Source organism: Girardinichthys multiradiatus, chromosome 18 (genome assembly GCF_021462225.1).
Source record: "Girardinichthys multiradiatus isolate DD_20200921_A chromosome 18, DD_fGirMul_XY1, whole genome shotgun sequence".
NCBI lineage: Eukaryota > Metazoa > Chordata > Actinopteri > Cyprinodontiformes > Goodeidae > Girardinichthys > Girardinichthys multiradiatus.
The window spans coordinates 35,360,398-35,380,409 of record NC_061810.1 but is presented as its reverse complement, the minus strand read 5'-3'; positions in this window follow the sequence as shown (position 1 = coordinate 35,380,409).

Here is a 20,012-nt window from a genome sequence, read left to right as displayed (position 1 = left end):
CGAGAACCATCAGTACACCAGCGGACAGAGACACCAGCCACCGGAGGAGAGTGTGGCAGGAAGGAAATAGCCCCACATGTGATGGGGTGGTCGAAACTGATCCAGGAGAGGGAACAGCCCAAGACCCAACCTGACACAAATACAGGCGCGCAATGTCCCACCCTCATGCCTACACAATTAAAACACTCACACCTAAGGTAACGACACACAACAATGGAAATGATACACTTATTCACACTCCCCATACATACTCTATACTCCCAGGTCCAGGTACTGATACCCCAGAGGAGCAACCAGCCCCAGGACCCAGGAGGTGATCTCCTTCCGGGGTGGAGGCAGACTGCCCCAGCACCAGCCCAGACTAGTACCTGCACCACCCGAACCCAAACGACCCTGGCCCAGACCCCGACCCCCCACTCCGACTCCAGCGCCCAATCCAGAGAGAGGGCCACAAACAAAAGAGGGGTCTACCTGCACCAAACAGGCCCACAAACCAGAGCCGTCCCAGGACGAAACAATCCCAACCTCCTAATAAATTCCAATCTCTTTCTCATGAGCCCCCGACCCCCCATGAACCCCAACATGAATTTTCCCACAGGGCCACTCACAACCAGGACACAGATTTTGAACACATGCCTCCGAACCCAAACGCCACGAATCTCCTCCCCACAGGGGCACACCCTCACAGATGAGCCCGACGGGGGCCTATTTCCTCCCCGCCACACTACCTGCCTGTGGTTCTTAGTCTCTGCCCGCTGGTGTACTTGTGGTTCTCTGTGTTTGGGGCTGGGTGCTTTGGTGTGTGCTGGCTCACTCCCGGTGGCTGCTTGCCGGGGCCTGGCCCCCTGGGCTCTGTCGGGCCTCTGCTTGGGGGGTGGTGTGTCCCGGGGTCTTGGGTCTCTGGGTCCATGGCTGGAGAGGCTCGGGCGTGGACAGCTGCCGGCGGGGCCTGTGGGCTCGTTGCAGCTACCTGGGGCTTCTGCACTGTCGGTGCTGGGTGGTTCCCCTGGGACTCTCCACTGCTCTTCTCTGAGGGGGGTCATGGTAGTCCCGGCAGTGGTTCTCCTGGGGTTCCTGTGCTTTGGGGGGCCTTTGGATGGCTCGGTTCTCCTAAGTGTCCATCCGTGGACAATGGGGCAGGTCTGTGGGTCCTCACATTCGCCATTGCATATTTTTGAGGAGAAACCTTGTATACAAAAGCGCATCCACACTCATACTCACAGGTGTTAAGCTTCAGGTGTTGACAGATACACAGATGTTCTACAGGGGTTGGACAATGAAACTGAAACACCTGTCATTTTAGTGTGGGAGGTTTCATGGCTAAATTGGACCAGCCTGGTAGCCAGTCTTCATTGATTGCACATTGCACCAGTAAGAGCAGAGTTCGTAGGGTCAATTAGCAGGGTAAGAGCACAGTTTTGCTCAAAATATTGAAATGCACACAACATTATGGGTGACATACCAGAGTTCAAAAGAGGACAAAGTGTTGGTGCACGTCTTGCAGGTGCATCTGTGACCAAGACAGCTCAACTCTCCTGTTTCCACCAGAACTGTCCGTCGGAGCTCCACAGGGTCAATATACACGGCCGGGCTGCTATAGCCAAACCTTCGGTCACTCATGCCAATGCCAAACGTCGGTTTCAATGGTACAAGGAGCGCAAATCTTGGGCTGTGGACAATGTGAAACATGTATTGTTCTCTGATGAGTCCACCTTTACTGTTTTCCCCACATCTGGGAGAGTTACGGTGTGGAGAAGCCCCAAAGACGCGTACCACCCAGACTGTTGCATGCCCAGAGTGAAGCATGGGGGTGGATCAGTGATGGTTTGGGCTGCCATATCATGGCATTCCATTGGCCCAATACTTGTGCTAGATGGCCACGTCACTGCCAATGACTACCGAACCATTCTTGAGGACCATGTGCATCCAATGGTTCAAACATTGTATCCTGAAGGCGGTGCCATGTATCAGGATGACAATGCACCAATACACACAGCAAGACTGGTGAAAGATTGGTTTGATGAACATGAAAGTGAAGTTGAACATCTCCCATGGCCTGCACAGTCACCAGATATAAATATTACTGAGCCACTTTGGGGTGTTTTAGAGGAGCGAGTCAGGAAACGTTTTCCTCCACCAGTATCACGTAGTGACCTGGCCACTATCCTGCAAGAAGAATGGCTTAAAATCCCTCTGACCACTGTGCAGGACTTGTATATGTCATTCCCAAGACGAATTGATGCTGTATTGGCCGCAAAAGGAGGACCTACACCATACTAATAAATTATTGTGATCTAAAACCAGGTGTTTCAGTTTCATTGTCCAACCCCTGTATACTCTTGCTCATACTCGTGATCTTCCACTTATCTGGTCACGAGGGCAGCAGTCAAAGCAGAGACCCCCAGACGTCCCTCTTCCCAGACACCCCCTCCAGTTCCTCTGGGAGAAGCCCAAGGCGTTTCCAGGCCAGCTGAGAAACATAGTCCCTCCAGTGTGTCTTGGGCCTTCCCCAGGCCCTCCTCCTGGTGGGACGTGCCTGGAAAACATCCCAAGGGAGGTGTCCAGGGGGCATCTGAAACAGATGTCTGAGCCACCTCAGCTGACTTCTCTTGACATGGAGGAACAGCAGCTCTACTTTGATCTCCACTACCCAAGCTCCTCACACTATCTCTAAGGGAGTGCCCGACCACCCGGCAGAGAAAGCTGATTTCAACAACTTGTGTCGGGGATCTCATTCTTTCGGTCATGCCCGTAGGTGGGGATAGGAACATAGACCGACTGGTAAATCGAGAGCTTCGCCTTTTGGTTCAGTGGCCATCAAAGGCGGAAACCACAGTGATCCAATCCCGTATGCTTAAACAAAGGGACTCTATTTGCTACTTTTGTAGCTTCAAAAGACAACTGGTTGCACTGATATAATTTAGAGGTAAGATAATATAAAGGGAAAGAATGCAGCATAACTGACAAGTAGCAACAGTCTTGTCAACCAAAATACTACACATATCCATCAACATTTGGATGTCACTTGTATTATACAGTGAAAATTTGCACCAAGTGCATATGTTATAGTTACTAGAGTTTTTCTGAGGGTGTATTCACACCAGGAAAGTCCTTTGGTCCGGTCCAAAAGCAAACTTTATTTTTTTCATTTGGTGCGGTTTGTTTTCACATTGCACTTTTTGCAAGTGAATAGTTCACTTGCGAAAAGTACTTGTAAACAAAGCCATGCGGGTGACGATCATTGTTCCCATTGGACAGAAATGATGGGGGCGGGACAGAGCACAGACCGCCGACGTTTTCTACGTGCAACAAGCCAGTAGCGTTGCTAAGTAACACACAGCTTATCAGGTATGATTACCTTACAACACACACCTTTGCTACCGGCTACGGTGGCTTTTTATGTCCAAAGAGACGTACGCTTTTTGTAGTTGGTTCGGATCGGGGCCGGTTTGTATTCAAACCATAAGCGAACTGCTCCAGAGTCCGTTTGGAAGCGGACCGAGACCGCCCTCAAGCGAACCCTGGTCCGGACCAAACAACCGGACCGAGACCCACTTTTTGAGGTGGTCTCGGTCCGGTTGTTTGGTCCGGACCAGGGTTCGCTTGAATGTATTCACACCTGCACAAAAGGTCCGGACCAAGGGTGGAAACGAACTCTGGTCCGTTTAAAGCGGACCAAAAGTGGCAAGGGTATACACCCTTACATTTTACATTATATACACCGAGGCTATAAAGGCACATTCCTTCAATGTCATCAGGATTCCAGCTCCCTATTTCTTGCTTCTTGTTTGTTCAGTCCAATAAAGACATCCAGTTTTATCATGAGACTGGTCCCTATTTCTTGGCAGGCATCTTTAAAAACATAAGGCATCCTAGTTAACACAAGTTATGTATTTACAGACTGGACCTTACTGTTAAACATAAGCATGTCTGAGATGATATATTACAGACTCATTATTTTAGTTGATGTTAGGATTATGAATCTGAGAATATTATTTAATATTTAATATCATTTTATCAAATAATATTTCGGTCTGTTAAGGGTTGTCCTGTGAATACCAGCCCAGTAAGGCGATGGTATTAGGACAAAATAGAAAGGTGTGAGACGAGCTCTGACATTATTGAACAGCAAAAACTCTGCACACACATGGAATGAATTCACACAATTTCTTAAAATACAAGAATTTATTAACAAAAATAAGTCAACTCAAAGTCAAACATATTTCAATCAACACACTCTTTACTATGCTAAAACAATCCAACTAAACTACCAAGCAGAATTAAAGAATAGGGAAGACTAATGGGCTATGTACAGTATAAACAAGTTGATTAAAGATGATTGAAAATCATGACCAAAAGAGTGATGCAACATTACCATGCAATGTTTATGTTTGAGAACCAAGGATTATCTTGAAGAATCTGGAAATGAAGTTAAGTTAGTCTTGGAACCAACTTAGGCAATAATCAGCAAACATTTAGACAACCATTCACAATGTAAGATCAGATGAAATATCATTTTCATAAAATAATGTTTTAAGAATGATCTGCTGAATAAAACCAACCTTCTGGATGACTAATTCTCAACGGTGTCTCATTAGCTGCCTTTATTTATTGAAATAATATTTAAAGAAATGGTAAAATATTTAAGGGAATATTTTGGAAAGAGCCAAATCTTTCTGGAGAAATGGGGCTTAATGGTGTTTACTTAGTTATCAAATTTAGTAAAATGATGTTAGGGACACATCATTTACTGGATTGAAAACTAACTCTTTCTGGGTAAATATTATTTGGCAGCAAGCACACGTCCTTAGCTGTTAGCAGTTGAAGCTAACAAAGAAGCTGATAGCTTAGAACCAGAATCAAACACACACCTTTAAAAGTACCGTCAATAAAAGGGTTAAAATGCATAAGCGCGGACGGCGCGTTATGGCCGATCTTCTGTTTAAAATCACCCTTCAATTAAAGTTTGTCTTAACTTTAAAAACATACAAACAAAGAACACAAAACTGAACACGTGTGCTGCAGATCGTCTGCTAGCACCAAGATAGCTGAGTTTCACACAAACAAAACCAAACTTCATAAAATGAAAAACGTTTAGATCATTTCATCCTAAATATCTCTCTGCCCAAACTCAAACCTCGTTTGAATTGTGTTGAGGAGGAGTTGTCCGGGCGACGATGAAGTCTGAAGAAACGTTCACAGTCAACAAGCAGTTAGCTTCCAGCTAACCTCCAGAGCAGTGGCTGGAAGACGGCTCATTCTGTCCGCTGACCAAACTGCACGTTACCACGGGATGCGGCTCCTGTTATCATCCTCTCAGACCGGGGAAAAACCGCTTCACTCGGCTTGTAGAGACAGCGTCTCTACTGGGGACTTCTCTGGGACAGTTTGCTTCTGCAGGCCTCAGAGAGAAAGTAAGCAATGATTATACCTTAATTTACCCCTTTTTATGAGTCAGAGTCAGAGTCCAAAACAAAAATAACTCCCAATAAACAAAACAACAAAACCAAAGTCCATAATCTCCAGGGGCGCATAACAAAATCCAGGAGGCCGATGATCCGGAGGCCGACAGTGACGAAGTAGCCATCGAAGTGGTTGATGATCCGGAGGCTGGCAGTGATGAAGTAGCCAGCGATGAAGGAGCCGATGTCTCGGAGGTCTGTGGCGAGGATGCAGGCTGCCTGGAGTCCGACAGCGGAGATGCCAGGCAAACCCACGAAGCGAAGAGTCAAGCAGTGTATGACGTGGCAAGATCCTCAGAGACTTGGCCCTGGCGTCCAACTTGGACCCAGGCAGAAACCCTGAAGACTTGGCCCTGGCGTCCAACTTGGACCCAGGCAGAAACCCTGAAGACTTGGCCCTGGCGTCCAACTTGGACCCAGGCAGAAACCCTGAAGACTTGGCCCTGGCGTCCAACTTGGACCCAGGCAGAAACCCTGAAGACTTGGCCCTGGCGTCCAACTTGGACCCAGGCAGAAACCCTGAAGACTTGGCCCTGGCGTCCGGTTTGGAGTCAGGCAAAGAGTCAGGCAAAGAGTCAGGCAAAGTCAAAAAGTCAGTCCGTATCTCCAGTAACACCCCCAGAAGAAACTGAGCAGGTGCTCAGGACCAGGTCTTGGAGACAGCCCATCCATGGGCTCCACCGAAGCATGGTGTGGGAATGGAGGCAGCCCGCCCACAGGCTCCTCCGTGTCATGACGAGGCTCTGTAGACCCGGCGGCGGCCGGCTGAGGCTCTGTAGATCCGGCGACGGCCGGCTGAGGCTCTGTAGACCTGGCGACGGCCGGCTGAGGCTCTGTAGGCTTAGCTGCATGCTGTGAGTCCAGAGGCATGGCTGCCTTAACGTCCACGAGAAGAGGATCGAAGGGACCTCCAGCGGAGAGTGGAGCTGGAGCGTCTAGCCATCCCTCTGCAAGAAACTCTTCTAGTAAAATAGTGTGCACGTCAACCAGATCCTGAGGATTGATAGTCAAGTGAGGAACACACTCTAGGCAACGTGACTTCATGAGTTCCTTCTTGATCTCCTGCAACCCGGCCTGAACCCATGGCGGAGCAGGAGGTCGTACCGACGACCGGAGACCAGCAGAGAGCATGACGAGCTCAGGTGCTGCTACTGCTGCTGCTACTGCTGTGGACGTGGCAAGCTCAGGCGCTGCTGTTGCTGTAGCTGTGGACGTGACGAGCTCAGGCGTTGCTGCTGCTGCGGACGTGGCAAGCTCAGGCGCTGCGGTTGCTGTAGCTATGGACGTGACGAGCTCAGGCGTTGCTGCTGCTGCGGACGTGGCAAGCTCAGGCGCTGCTGTTGTTGCAGACTGCTTGCGGCGCCGGCGACATCTCCGACGAGGTGGGGCAGGCTCCGAACTGGGAGAGTGCGCTGCAGGCAACTCTGGCTCCGAAAACGAGGAGGAAAAGTAGACTGGAGCCAGTGACTTACTCCGGGGATGAGGAGAGGGTCTGTGACGCAGCGGACCGGTACCCGGAAGAGGCCTAGCCAGTCTTGTGCCCCAAAACGGTGACCGCTGCTCTCTCTCCTCCTAATCCTGATGTGCGCTCTTCTCCGCGGCACGTCGGAAGTACTCAAACAAGGTAATCATCTCTGGTTCTGCTTGGTCCTCCTTTTGGCTGGTTCCTAATGTCGGGGAAGGACTGTGGGTCGGACCAAAACGCAGAACAGAGCTCGGTAGCCGCATCATAATTTATTCCACACTCCAGGTAGTATGGCAAAACGAAGCATGAACAAAACATAGTCATGGTACACGTAGCTTAAACGAAGCATAGACATAGAAACGTAGCGTAGCATAAACGAAGCATAGACATCACCGACATAGAAACAAGGAACCAGCGAGGAACTAAACAAACAGAACAACTAATATACACAGACCACAGAGAGGGGAACAAAAGGCAGGTAATCAAAGAAACAGGGAACAGGTGTGACAAGGAACAGGTGAAACAAATACAAAGGCTGAGGATGGGTGAAAGGACTAAAACAGAAAACACAAACTAAGCAAGAGAATAAATCAGAGGAGGAAATAAAGAACTAGAATAACTATGAACTAAAGTAAACAGAGAAACTAGAGGGGAACATAGAAACAATAACTTAAGAAATAAACAAAGAGCCATAAGGAGAATCAAAATTACAAAATAAACCAACAAGTCCAAAATGTCACTCCATGACACTGTGGGTCCCAACAGTTGATTACTGTAGACATTTTCATGAGTTGTTGCTGTTTATATCTGATGCACATGCAGTTTTTTGTTTCATAAGGCTTACTTTACAGATATCCTGTGTATTACTCACTTTCAGAACATGTAAAAACACATAAGATTTATTATATTCACAGTTTTGGGTGTTTCTTATGTTGGTGTTATGTTTCTCTTATCATGCATCTGGAAAGCTACAGTACAACTACCAATTATCTATAATGGTCAAAGAAAAATCTTCCATGTTCATACACTTGGTATCTTTGCTAAACATTAACTGAATGTCACAGTCTCATTGCAATGCTGTTTTTTTCCTAAAATCTAACAATGATACACACAGAGGTACTGGTGTGTACATGAAACATCAATATTAATATATAAACATGAACTAAACTATCATCTAAACACTATCAGCCTAATTTATTTTATCAGGATTTATTAAAGAAGATTTTTGTAACACACATTTGTGTAAATTTATTTTTGCATAAATTTCTCATATTTGGATGTGTTGTGTTGAGTACAAATCTTTGTAGCTTTCATCATTGCCAAGACATATCTGACCTGAGAACTGAAAGCATCCTCTAACATATGTTTTTGTAAAAATATATTATTAATTAATTTTCTCAAGTCAATGAAAAATGAGCACCAATTTTTTTCTCAAATCCTGTTTACCTGTTGTTCAACACCACAAAAATAAGTCTATAAATAAATAAACAGATTTCACTGTTTACTGTTTTATCATTTTTTTAATAACCATATGAAAATCCCTTTCCGCAGAATAAGTTAGAGAACCAGAAGATCCTTGGGCCTGTGTTGTCCAGCTGTGCTGGCCTCAGAGGAGTGGTCACACAAATATCAATTCAAAGACATCAGTGAATAGATGACCATATAAACTGCAAATGGCAAGAAGATATTTAACGTCTGATGTAAAACAATGTAAAAAATAAACATCCATGCTTTTTCTATACCCACTTTTCCATGCAGTGTTGTGGGAAGCTGGTGCCCATCTCCAGCGGTAACTGAGAAAGAGGACAGGGTGCACTCTGGACAGGTCGTCAGTCCATCACACGGAAACACAGAGACACACAATACAAACAACCTTGCACACACACTCATACCTAAGGGCAATTTAGGGAGACCAATTACAGTCATGTTTGCCTGAGTTCACCCAGAAAGAAGTCAGGCAAGAACATTGAAAACATGCAAACTCCATGCAGAAAAACCCTAGGCCACAATTTGAATCAGGACCTTTTTATTGCGAGGTAACTGTGCTACCAACTGCGCCACCATGTAGCCAGTAAACAAACTGATATTTCTGTTGTAAGAGAATATATATTTTTCTGTGACAAAAAAGTATGTTCATATACAATCACAACTATACCTGATTGATTTTATAAATATTTACCAGACTTTTTTTATATAAATATTTACCAGACTGTTAGGTTAATTGGTCACTCTAAATTGACCTTAGGTGTATGAATGAGTGTGTGCGTGGTTGTCTGTGTGTTGCCCTGCGATGGACTGGCGAACTGTCCAGGGTGTACCCTGCCTCTCGCCCATAGACTGCTGGAGATAGGCACCAGCTCCCCAGCGACCCACTATGGAATAAGCGGTAGAAAATGACTGACTGACTTTTTTTTGTCTTTTTTTATAACAAGGCTACATAAAAATTCAACAATGAACTGAATTTTATTTCTCATTGGCACAGATATACTGTGGATACTTCAATGTACAGTGAAATCAGATTTTATACATATCTAAATATACATACATATCATATGTTCATACACACATATATAAACAAATGTATATAAATATAGATGTATAAATATACACATGCATACTGCACACATACATGCATACTTATGCAGAAGAGAAGCTAATGTTAAAAGTAAAATAGGAACCCGTAATAATAGGAAGAAGGTTTTGATGAAAAATTGTGCAATTAAATCTGTACCAATAAGGTGCATAATAGTCCAGTTCATGACTCAGATGCTTTAGGGTTTAAAAGCTCCAAGCATTTTTGAAGACTTTGCAGGCTGGAGCATAGCTTTTGAATTTAAATAAGTAATACTTCTAAGGAGACTATGTTTATGCATAGGGCTCAGTTAAATATTCCCTTTCATGCCATCTTTCACAATCCTGTAAATGAAACACAAGCGGTGTTAATGAGCTGCTGAGTTGGCTGACGGTTCAACCTCAAACACTTTGAATAAAAGATAACTAAACTTTGATTATAAATGCAAACTAACTATTTTAGGCTGTGTAATATGTAAAATATTTTTTACAACAGAAGTTACACCAAAAATTATATGAACTGTCAATAGTCCCCTATTTCTGTGGCACAGTGACAGTTTAGTTCAGTTAAATATTGATGTCTTGGACTTTGCCTAGTGACAGCTGTGAATGATTTGAGCTCTGCTATGAGGGTACATGGCCTGTCATTACCCTGCTGCTGTGATATCAGAATCAGAATCAGAAAAGCTTTATTGCCAAGTACGTTTTTGGACATACAAGGAATTTGTTTTGGCGTAGTCGGTGCAATACAATACAAATTAAACAGTACAAACATATCTACAATATAATATAAATATAAGTGCACAGTTTTAAGTGAGTGAGAGTAAATATAGAGCAGTATAAGATGCAAGAGCAATACAACAGTGCAGGTGACCCCATTTTCCTGGGGGCATTTTTTGATAATAGCTTCCTCAACTTTGTCGAGGTAGGAAAACTTTACTGGCCGTCCGTTAATTCTTACATTACTGCTCACCTCTCATCGACTCTTTTTATTTGGCAACCCAAAGGACAATCCTCAGTCAGAGATCAGTTGTAGTTTCCACAAGTTTATTAAAACCAATCTGAATTCAGAGAGGGAGACATCACACTTACACTGCTACCTGGAAACCTCTGTGTGCTGTCTCACTGGGGGCTGCGTTACATTACATTTTATACCCCATGTCTCCCCAGCAACAGTATCAAAGAAACAGAGATATATTTCATCATTTAATTAAAGAATTGTTTCCCACACGTCTTCAGGAATCTTCAGGGAGAGGAGTACCATGCCTCCCCAATACACTGACAGAAAACACCTGCAAGCTTTAACCTTGAATAATAAACACTCATTGTGATTACGTGCACAAGTAGCCCTACTTTAAGCAGGTGTTCATACCTAAGATTGAAGCAAGATTGGACTTCTAATCGGGACTAATGCTCCTAAAGCTATTGAACCTTGGCAGGTTATAGCCAGTGAGAATGGTGGTCCGTACGCTGTGAAGACGAGGCTTGGTTGGACCATCAGTGAACCCCTCCAAAGACGCATTTCTCAAAGTGCAGAACATGGCTTGATTGAAGTTTCAGCAAATTGCATATCAGTTAGCATATTGGAAGAACTCTGGAGTCAGCAGTTTAAAAGTGACTTCCCTGAGTGTGAAAGAAATGAGAAGAAAGAAATGTCAAGGGAGGATTTGCAGTTTTTGGAGATAGCAACAAAGACAGCTACCATTGTGGATGGGCATTACAGCATCGCCCAACCATTGAGGAACAAACATATTCAAATGCCCAACAACCGTAAAGTGGCTGAGCAACGTGCTTTAAACCTAAACAGAAGTTGAAGAAAAATTCTTCATTCCACGAAGAATACTCAGCTTTCATGAGTAACATCATTGACCAAGGTTATGCAGTGAAAATGCCAGAAGAAGACCTTAGTCGTGATGATGGAAAGGTTTGGTACCTGCCGCATCACGGACTTTACCATCCCAAGAAACGCAAGCTTGGAGGGGTTTTTGACTGTAGAGCATCATACAAGGGCACCACCTTGAACAGCCAGCTATTGCAAGGACCAAATCTTACTAGTACCCTTCTTGGAGTAATTATCAGATTCAGACAAGAAGAAGTGGCCATAATAGCAGATGTGGAGGCAATGTTTTACCAAGTAAAGGTGCCTGATGAAGATTCTGATCTTCTCCGTTTCCTTTGGTGGAAATCTGGAGACATAACTCAAAAAATGGAGGAGTACAAGATGGTGGTTCACATTTTTGGTGCGATTTCATCATCAAGCTGCGCCAGCTTTGCTCTGCGCAAGTGTGCTGAAGACAACCGTGACCAGGCCAGCAATCAAACGGTTGACACAGTGCTAAACAATTTCTATGTAGACGATTGTTTAAAGTCTCTTATCTCAGAAGATGAAGCTGTGCAGTTGTACCACACTCTGAGAGCAGTATGTCACAAAGGCAGATTCAGACTCACCAAATGGATTAGTAATAGCAGAGCAGTGTTGTCCGCTATTCCAGAAGTGGAGAGGGCATCAGAGGTTAAAGAGCTCGACCAAGATCGGGACATGCTTCCCATAGAGAGAGCCTTGGGAGTTCAATGGTGCATACAGTCTGACAGCTTGAGATTCAAGATTTTAATGCCTGACAAAGTTGTGACATTGTGAGTTCTGTCTTCGACCCATTGGGTATCCTATCACCAGTCACGCTGCAAGCTAAGAAAATTCTGCAAGAGCTTTGCAGGCGGAGGATTGGTTGGGATGATATCATACCAGAAGACCTAGCTCATAAGTGGCTTGAGTGGAAGACCCAGCTCCATCAGCTGGAGAGCATAAGTGTTCCAACATGTTTTAAACCAGTAGGCTTTGGAGAGTCAGTTTACAACTAGCTGCAACATTTTGCTGATGCCAGCGAAGAGGGCTACGGTACAGTTAGTTACTTGCTACAGAAGAACAGCAGTAACGAAGTTCATTGTGCATTCATGTTGGGGAAAGCAAGAGTGGCCCCACTGAAGCCCATGACGGTTCCCCGTATGGAACTTACCGCTGCAACCATGGCAGCCCACATGGACAAGGTTCTGACATCAGAATTACACCTTCCACTCCAGCCATCGGTGTTTTGGTCAGACAGTACTATGGTACTTAAATATATCCGCAACCAAACGAGTAGGTTTGGTACCTTCGTTGCTAACCGTGTGGATGTCATCCTGAAGTGCTCCAATGCGCAGCAATGGAGATATGTCAACACCTCTTTGAATCCTGCTGACGTTGCGTCAAGAGGACTCAAGGCAGAGAGCTTCATTCATCATCATATATGGTTACAGGGGCCGGAGTTTCTCGTTAAATCCATGGATGAATGGCCAGAAAGTATCCCCCCCTTTGGAGACCTGACTACAGATGACCCAGAGGCGAAGAGGACACTGGTCTGTGCTCACACAGTTGAGGATGTAGTGTTGGATTTCCTACACCACTTCTCATCCTGGTTTCAACTAAAAAAGGCGGCTGCATGGATGCTTAAAGTCAAGAGTATTTTGCTGCAACTGTGTCACAAAAGGAAAGAGCTTAATGCAGTTGAAGCTCAGTCAGAAGTTGAAAAGGGCATGAGAGGTTTCAAGCGCAGCCTGCTTCATGTGGACACCAACAAACTAACTATAGGGAACCTTGCAGAAGCTGAAGAAGCAATCATTCGCTTTTGCCAAGCAAGGACATTTTCCAAAGAGATCGCAGCGATTTCTAAAGGTCAGGGTATGAAGAAGACTTGTAGCCTTTTCAAACTGAATCCAGTACTTGAACAAGGCTTTCTCAGGGTCGGAGGACGACTCAGTAAAGCTGCACTACCAGAAGAGGTAAGGCGCCCAGCAATCCTAAATAAGGATCTTCACATCACAAAGCTTATCTGCAGAGAAATTCATGAGAACTTGGGGCATTGTGGTCGTAATCATGTAATCTCAAAGCTAAGAACAAGATTTTGGGTCCCTGGTGCCAACTCTGCAGTAAGACAGATACTCTCGAAGTGTATTGTCTGCCGACGTGCGCATGGAGTTGTAGGACAGCAACAAATGGCTGACATTCCTCGAGACAGAGTTCTGCCAGATGACCCTCCCTTTACTAATTCTGGAGTGGACTACTTTGGTCCATTCGAGATTAAACGTGGACGGAGTGTATTAAAAAACCTGCCTAACTACTCGTGCAATACACTTGGAAATGGCGGCCTCACTGGACACAGATTCCTTTATTCAAGCTCTTCGTCGCTTCTCAGCCAGACGAGGTCAGGTAAAGATACTTCGTTCTGACAATGGAACTAACTTCATTGGTGCAGACAGTGAACTTAAGAGAGTCCTTAATCAATGGAACATGTCCAATATCGAAGACCATCTACAACAACAGGGCATTCAGTGGATGTTCAACCCTCCCACAGGATCCCACCATGGAGGTGTTTGGGAGAGGTTAATAAAGTCAGTGAAGAAAATCTTAAATGTCACCTTGAGGCTGCAGACACTGGATTAGGAGGAGGGCCTACACAAACTTCTGTGTGAGGCAGAGGCCATTCTTAATAGTCGTCCGATAGTGTCCAGTGATCCGAACGATCTGGAAGTACTCACTCCCAATCACCTCTTGCTCCTCAAGACCAAACCATCTCTTCCTCCTGGACTGTTTGACAGGCAAGATCTCTACGCGAGGAGGAGATGGAAGCAAGTACAATATATGTCCGAAATATTCTGGAAACTTTGGGCAAGAGAATACTTGCCACTACTTCAGGAAAGGCAAAAGTGGACCCGTTCATCTCGCAACTTTGCTGTTGGTGACATCAAACTCATTGTTGACAATACAGCCCCACACAACTCCTGGCTTACAGGGAAAGTAATCAAAGCCATTTCAGACAGGACAGGAATGGAGCGTCAAGTAAGAATCAAAACCAAGACGAGCACACTGGACATACCCATTACGAAGATTTGTCTTTTTGTCTGAAGTAATCACTTACAAAGGCTGATACTTTTGTTTTATGTTGTATGACGCACATTTGAATACTTTGGCTCCACAAGTTTAATTTGATAATTGTGTGTTTGGGTCACAAATTATGGGCCGGTATGTGGGAGCCAAGTTAAGTAAGCTTATATATAGTGTTTATTTTACTGTTAAACCTTATTTTGTCTAAATAGTAATTTGATAATAAATTTAGGGTAAAAACTTTAGAATAATTTTATTACGTTCATGTTTATATGTTGGGGTGTTGTTGTGAACAGGTTTGGAGAAAAGGCTGGCTTCTAGTTTAGAGCTCGAGACTTCGTGACTTTAGAGGTAGGAGGGGCGGTGCAAGGGAGTTTAGATGGTATTGCAGAAGTAGGCGCTACAGCTTGGTACAGAGCCACACGGTTTTTCTATCGTAGTTCGTTTATTCTGAAGGAAAATGGGGCCGGGATGCCTTTGTATACTTTTGTAAGAAGATGTTGTGAAACTGTGGAATAAACTTTTATTTTATTTTATTTTTACATCGGAGTACTGTGAAAGTTTTTTCCTCCTCAAACGAACGGACACGAGTGAATCTGGAGACATTAACCTTGTGGCATTATAGATACATTTCATCATTTAATTAAAAAATTGCTTCCCACACGTCTTCAGGAATCTTCAGGGAGAGGAGTACCATGCCTCCCCAATACACTGCCGGCTTCTCACGATACAGACAGAAAACACGTGCAAGCTTTAACCTTGAATAATAAACACTCATTGTGTAAAAACTGGACTCTATAATACTAGAGGCTACGGTTATGTTTTTTCTAACTATCATAACTAAAAACTCCTAATAATAATCAATCTATAAGCAGCAAAGTCCCAAATATATCTTAGTCTTAGCTACTGATAATAATGCATTTATATTTCCACAACCTCTACTTTTGATTGTTTTCCTAAAAGTAAACTTCAGCAGCCAGTTTTACAAATCTAACCAGCAGCTAGGTTTTAAGCCGATAATTGTGGATTTATGTGTGCTCAAACCTCCAGAATAATTTTCTGTTCTTGTATAACTCTTTTGCACACTAAATAAAAATACGGTCACCGTGGTTTTTGCATTCAGTACTAAGAAAACTGTCAACATGCAGCAGTGACTATGCACAGAATGAAGTTTGACACTTCGAGATCCAGGGTCTTCTTTGTCTTTCTATTAGAGCTTTGTCATTCTTTTTCATTTAATTTTTAGTTATTTATTTTATTTGACTTTATTTATTTTATTTGACTTCCCAGTGGCTGTTTGCCACTGAGAATTGGACTTCTGTGCTAGTCACGGGTTGTCCATAATGAACACCATGTTCAAACATAAGGGTGTCCATCAGTGCACTTGGCACCAGGACACCCTAGGCAAGAGGTCATTGATCAACTTTGTTGTTGTCTCATCAGACCTTCGGCCGTATGTTTGGGACACTCGGGTGAAGAGGGGGGATGAGCTGTCCACTGATCACCACCTTGTGATGAGTTGTATCCGCTGGAGGAGGAGAAAGCCGGACAGACTTGGCAGACCCAAGCGCGTAGTGAGGGTCTGCTGGGAACGTCTGGCGGAGCCCTCGGCGAGGGATGTATTCAACTCCCACCTCCGGGGGAACTTTGACCAGATTCCGGGGGATGTTGGAGACATAGAGTCCGAGTGGACCATGTTCTCAGCATCTATTGTCGATGCTGCCCGTAGCTGTGGCCATAAGGTCTGCGGTGCCTGTCACAGTGGCAATCCCCGAACCCGGTGGTGGACACCAGCAGTAAAGGATGCTGTCAAGCTGAAGAAGGAGTCCTATCGGCTGTGGTTGGCTTGTGGGACTCCTGAGGCGGCTGACGGGTACCGTGAGGCCAAACATGCCGCGGCCCGGGCAGTGGCAGAGGCAAAAACTCGGGCCTGGGAGGAGTTTGGTGAGGCCTTTGAAAAGGACTACCGGTTGGCCTCGAATCGATTCTGGCAAACTGTCCGGTGCCTCAGGAGGGGGAAGCAGTGCTTCGCCAACACTGTTTACAGTGGGGGTGGGAGGCTGCTGACCTCAACTGGGGAAATTATTGGGCAATGGAAAGAGTATTTCGAGGATCTCCTCAATCCTGCCATCACGCATTCCCTGGTGGAAGCAGAGGTGGGGACTTGGGGTTAGACTCTTTCATCACCCAGGCTGAAGTCACCGAGGTGGTTAAAAAGCCCCATGGTGGCAGGGCTTCGGGGGTGGATAAGATCCGCCCTGAGTACCTCAAATCTCTGGATGTTGTGGGGCTGTTATGGTTGACATGCCTCTTCAACATTGCGTGGCGGTCGGGGACAGTGCCTCTGGACTGGCAGACTGGGGTGGTGGTCCCCCTTCATAAGAAGGGTGACCGGAGGGTGTGTTCCAACTATAGGGGGATCACACTGTTCCAACTATAGGGGGATCACACTCCTCAGCCTCCCTGGTAAGGCCTATGCCAGGGTATTGGAGAAGAGAGTCCGGCCAATAGTCGAACCTCGGCTTCAGGAGGAGCAGTGTGGTATTCGTCCCGGCCGTGGAACACTGGACCAGCTTTATACCCTCTACAGGGTACTTGAGGGTTCATGGGAGTTTGCCCAACCGGTCCACGTGTGTTTTGTGGACCTGGAGAAAGCAGTCGACTGTGTCCCTCATGATGCCCTGTGGGGGGTGCTCCAGGAGTATGGAATCAGGGGCCCTTTAGTAGGGGCCATTCGGTCTCTGTACAAGTGGAGCAGGAGTTTGGTCCGCATTGCTGGCACTAAGTCAGACCTGTTCCCGGTGCATGTTTGACTCCAGCAGGGCTGCCCTTTGTCACCAGTCCATAAAAGTTATGGACAGGATTTCTAGGCACAGCCAAGGGCCGGAGGGGGTCTGGATTGGGGACCAGTGGATTTTGTCTCTTTTTTTTGCAGATGATGTGGTTCTGTCGGCCCCCTCTAGCCAAGACCTACAGCATGCGCTGGGGCGGTTCGCAGCCTAGGGTGAAGCAGCTGGGATGAAGATCAGCTCCTCCAAGTCTGAGGCCATGGTACTCGACCGGAAAAGGGTGGCTTGTCCTCTTCAGGTTGGAGGGGAGTTCCTGCCTCAAGTGGAGGAGTTCAAGTATCTCGGGGTCTTGTTCACGAGTGAGGGAAGAATGGAGCGGGAGATCGACAGATGGATTGGTGCGGCTGCCGCAGTAATGGGGGTACAGTGCCGGTCCGTTGTGGTGAAGAGAGAGCTGAGCCGAAAAGCGAAGCTCTCGATTTACCGGTCGGTCTACTTTCCTACCCTTACCTACGGCCATGAACTTTGGGTCATGACCGAAGGAACAAGATCCCGGATACAAGCAGCTGAAATGAGCTTCCTCCTTAGGGTGGCCGGGCACTCCCTTAGAGATAGGTTGAGGAGCTCGCCATCCAGGAGGGGCTCGGAGTAGAGCTGCTGCTCCTCTACATCGAGAAGTTGAGATGGCTCGGGCATCTATACCGGATGCCTCCTGGACACCATCCTCGGGTGGTGTTCTAGGCACGTCCCACCGGGAGGAGGCTCAGGACACAGCCCGAGACACGCTGGAGGAACTATGTCTCTCGGCTAGCCTGGGAATGCCTTGGGCTCTCCCCGGAAGAGCTGGAGGAGGTGTCTGGGGACATCTGGGTGTCTCTGCTGAGTTTTTGCCCCCACAACCCGGTCCCGGATAAAGCGGAAGACGACGAGTACGACTACGAGTACTTTTATAATGTATTTAATGACAGGAAATTCACATCAGATTTTGGCAACAACCCCAGTAATCCACAAGTGCAAACAAATCATCACAAATTAGTCCAGAAATATAACACTGTATCAAGTGGGATGGCACAAGGAATAAGTACTAAAAATATAAAGAAAACAAAGAGCAAGAAGGCACACAAGCCGAACAAAACAGTTGAAATTTGTCAGTATTTTCAGAACAATCCTACCCCTTATTAGTGCAAGTTCATATCAGCTGTGTTAGTCATTACTGTTGGCCTATCAGAGGGTTTCCAATTACCATGGTATCACACAAGATGCATGCCCTGATGGGCAGAGAGCTCTCTCCGGACCCTCTGAACCCTAGGGATAGCATTGACAATAGACATATTTCTAACCTTCTAAATGTTCCAGTAAACACCATTTCACCCTAAATCTAAAAGTTGAACATTATTTCTCAATAAACGCCATGACCAGTTGCTCCTCACAATATTTTTTACAGAGTAAGCAAAGGCTTGATATTTGTAGATAAAGCTTTTTTGTGGAAATAATAAGTAATGCCACTATGGAAGAAGCGGTATGGAAAATGACTGACTGACTGACTTTATCCAGTTGAAGGAAGGAGGAATGGAGAAACTCACCCAGACATACATGAAATAAATTTAAAGATAAAATGAAGGCAGATTCACAATCACCTGATCAGGAATTTTTTCTTTTATAGAAATCCGTGTGATTTAACAATTTGTAGATACCGGTTAAAACCAACATTGTGTGATTAAACACTCAGAAGCTTTAAAGTGGAATAAAATCCCACCACTTTTCTGACTGAGGTTTGCCCCAAACACTTAGCCAAGGAAACACTGTTTCATACAAAGAAAATAAAACTGCTAGAATGGCCCAGTCAATCACCCTACTAGAAGCCACGTCTTGAAGTTGTCTACCAAAAAAAAAAAAGGCTTTTCTACAAGATGTTAAATACATTTCAGTATGCTCATTTATGGACAGATGTGGGTTTTTTTCTTCTTTTTGATAGCTAGGGTTATTGCAAGCACCTCGTTTGAGTTTTATTTCAGCAGCCCCTTTAGAGTTATATTTACTGAGAAAAATGTTGAGGTGCTCAGTACTTTGTTGTCCTGCTTTAACGTTCCTATCCCTATACTGTTTTTACTTGCTGATCTGTTATGATACCCTCCTAGTTTATTTCATTGCATTAATAAATCTCTTCTCAATTCTTAGGAGAAATTATCGGCAGTCCTGTACAACAAAAAGGCTTTTGGAGAGGTCACAAGAGTTGAGCTAATGGAAACTTATTAGTTGCAGGAGTATATTTACTGCATACATTTTAAATGTTCATATTATGAGTGCTTTGATTAGAATAAGAAAACAGAATGGTTTTAAAAATCAGAGCACCTTTTATCCCAAAATATGCTCAGCAAAGACGTTTTCCACTAGGGTTTGCGCATCAAAATAGCCTCACTAAATTAAGAAAGTGTCAGGTTTGTCCCCTACAAAATAACATCAATGATGACATCCGTAAAGTAATAAAACTATACAGTACTGTGCAAAAGTTTTAGGCAGGTGTGAAAAAAATGCTGTAAACAAAGAATGCTTTCAAAAATACAAGTGTTAATCATGTATTTTCATTAATCAAAATGCAGTGAATGAACAAGAGAAATATAAATCAAATTAATATTTGGTGTGACCACCCTTTGCCTTTAAAACAGCATCAATTCTTCTACGTACACTTGCATACAGTTTTTGAAGGAACACGGCTGGTAGGTTGTTTCAAACATCTTGGAGAACTAACCACAGATCTTCTGTGGATGTTGGCTTTCTCACATCCTTCTGTCTCTTCATGTAATCAC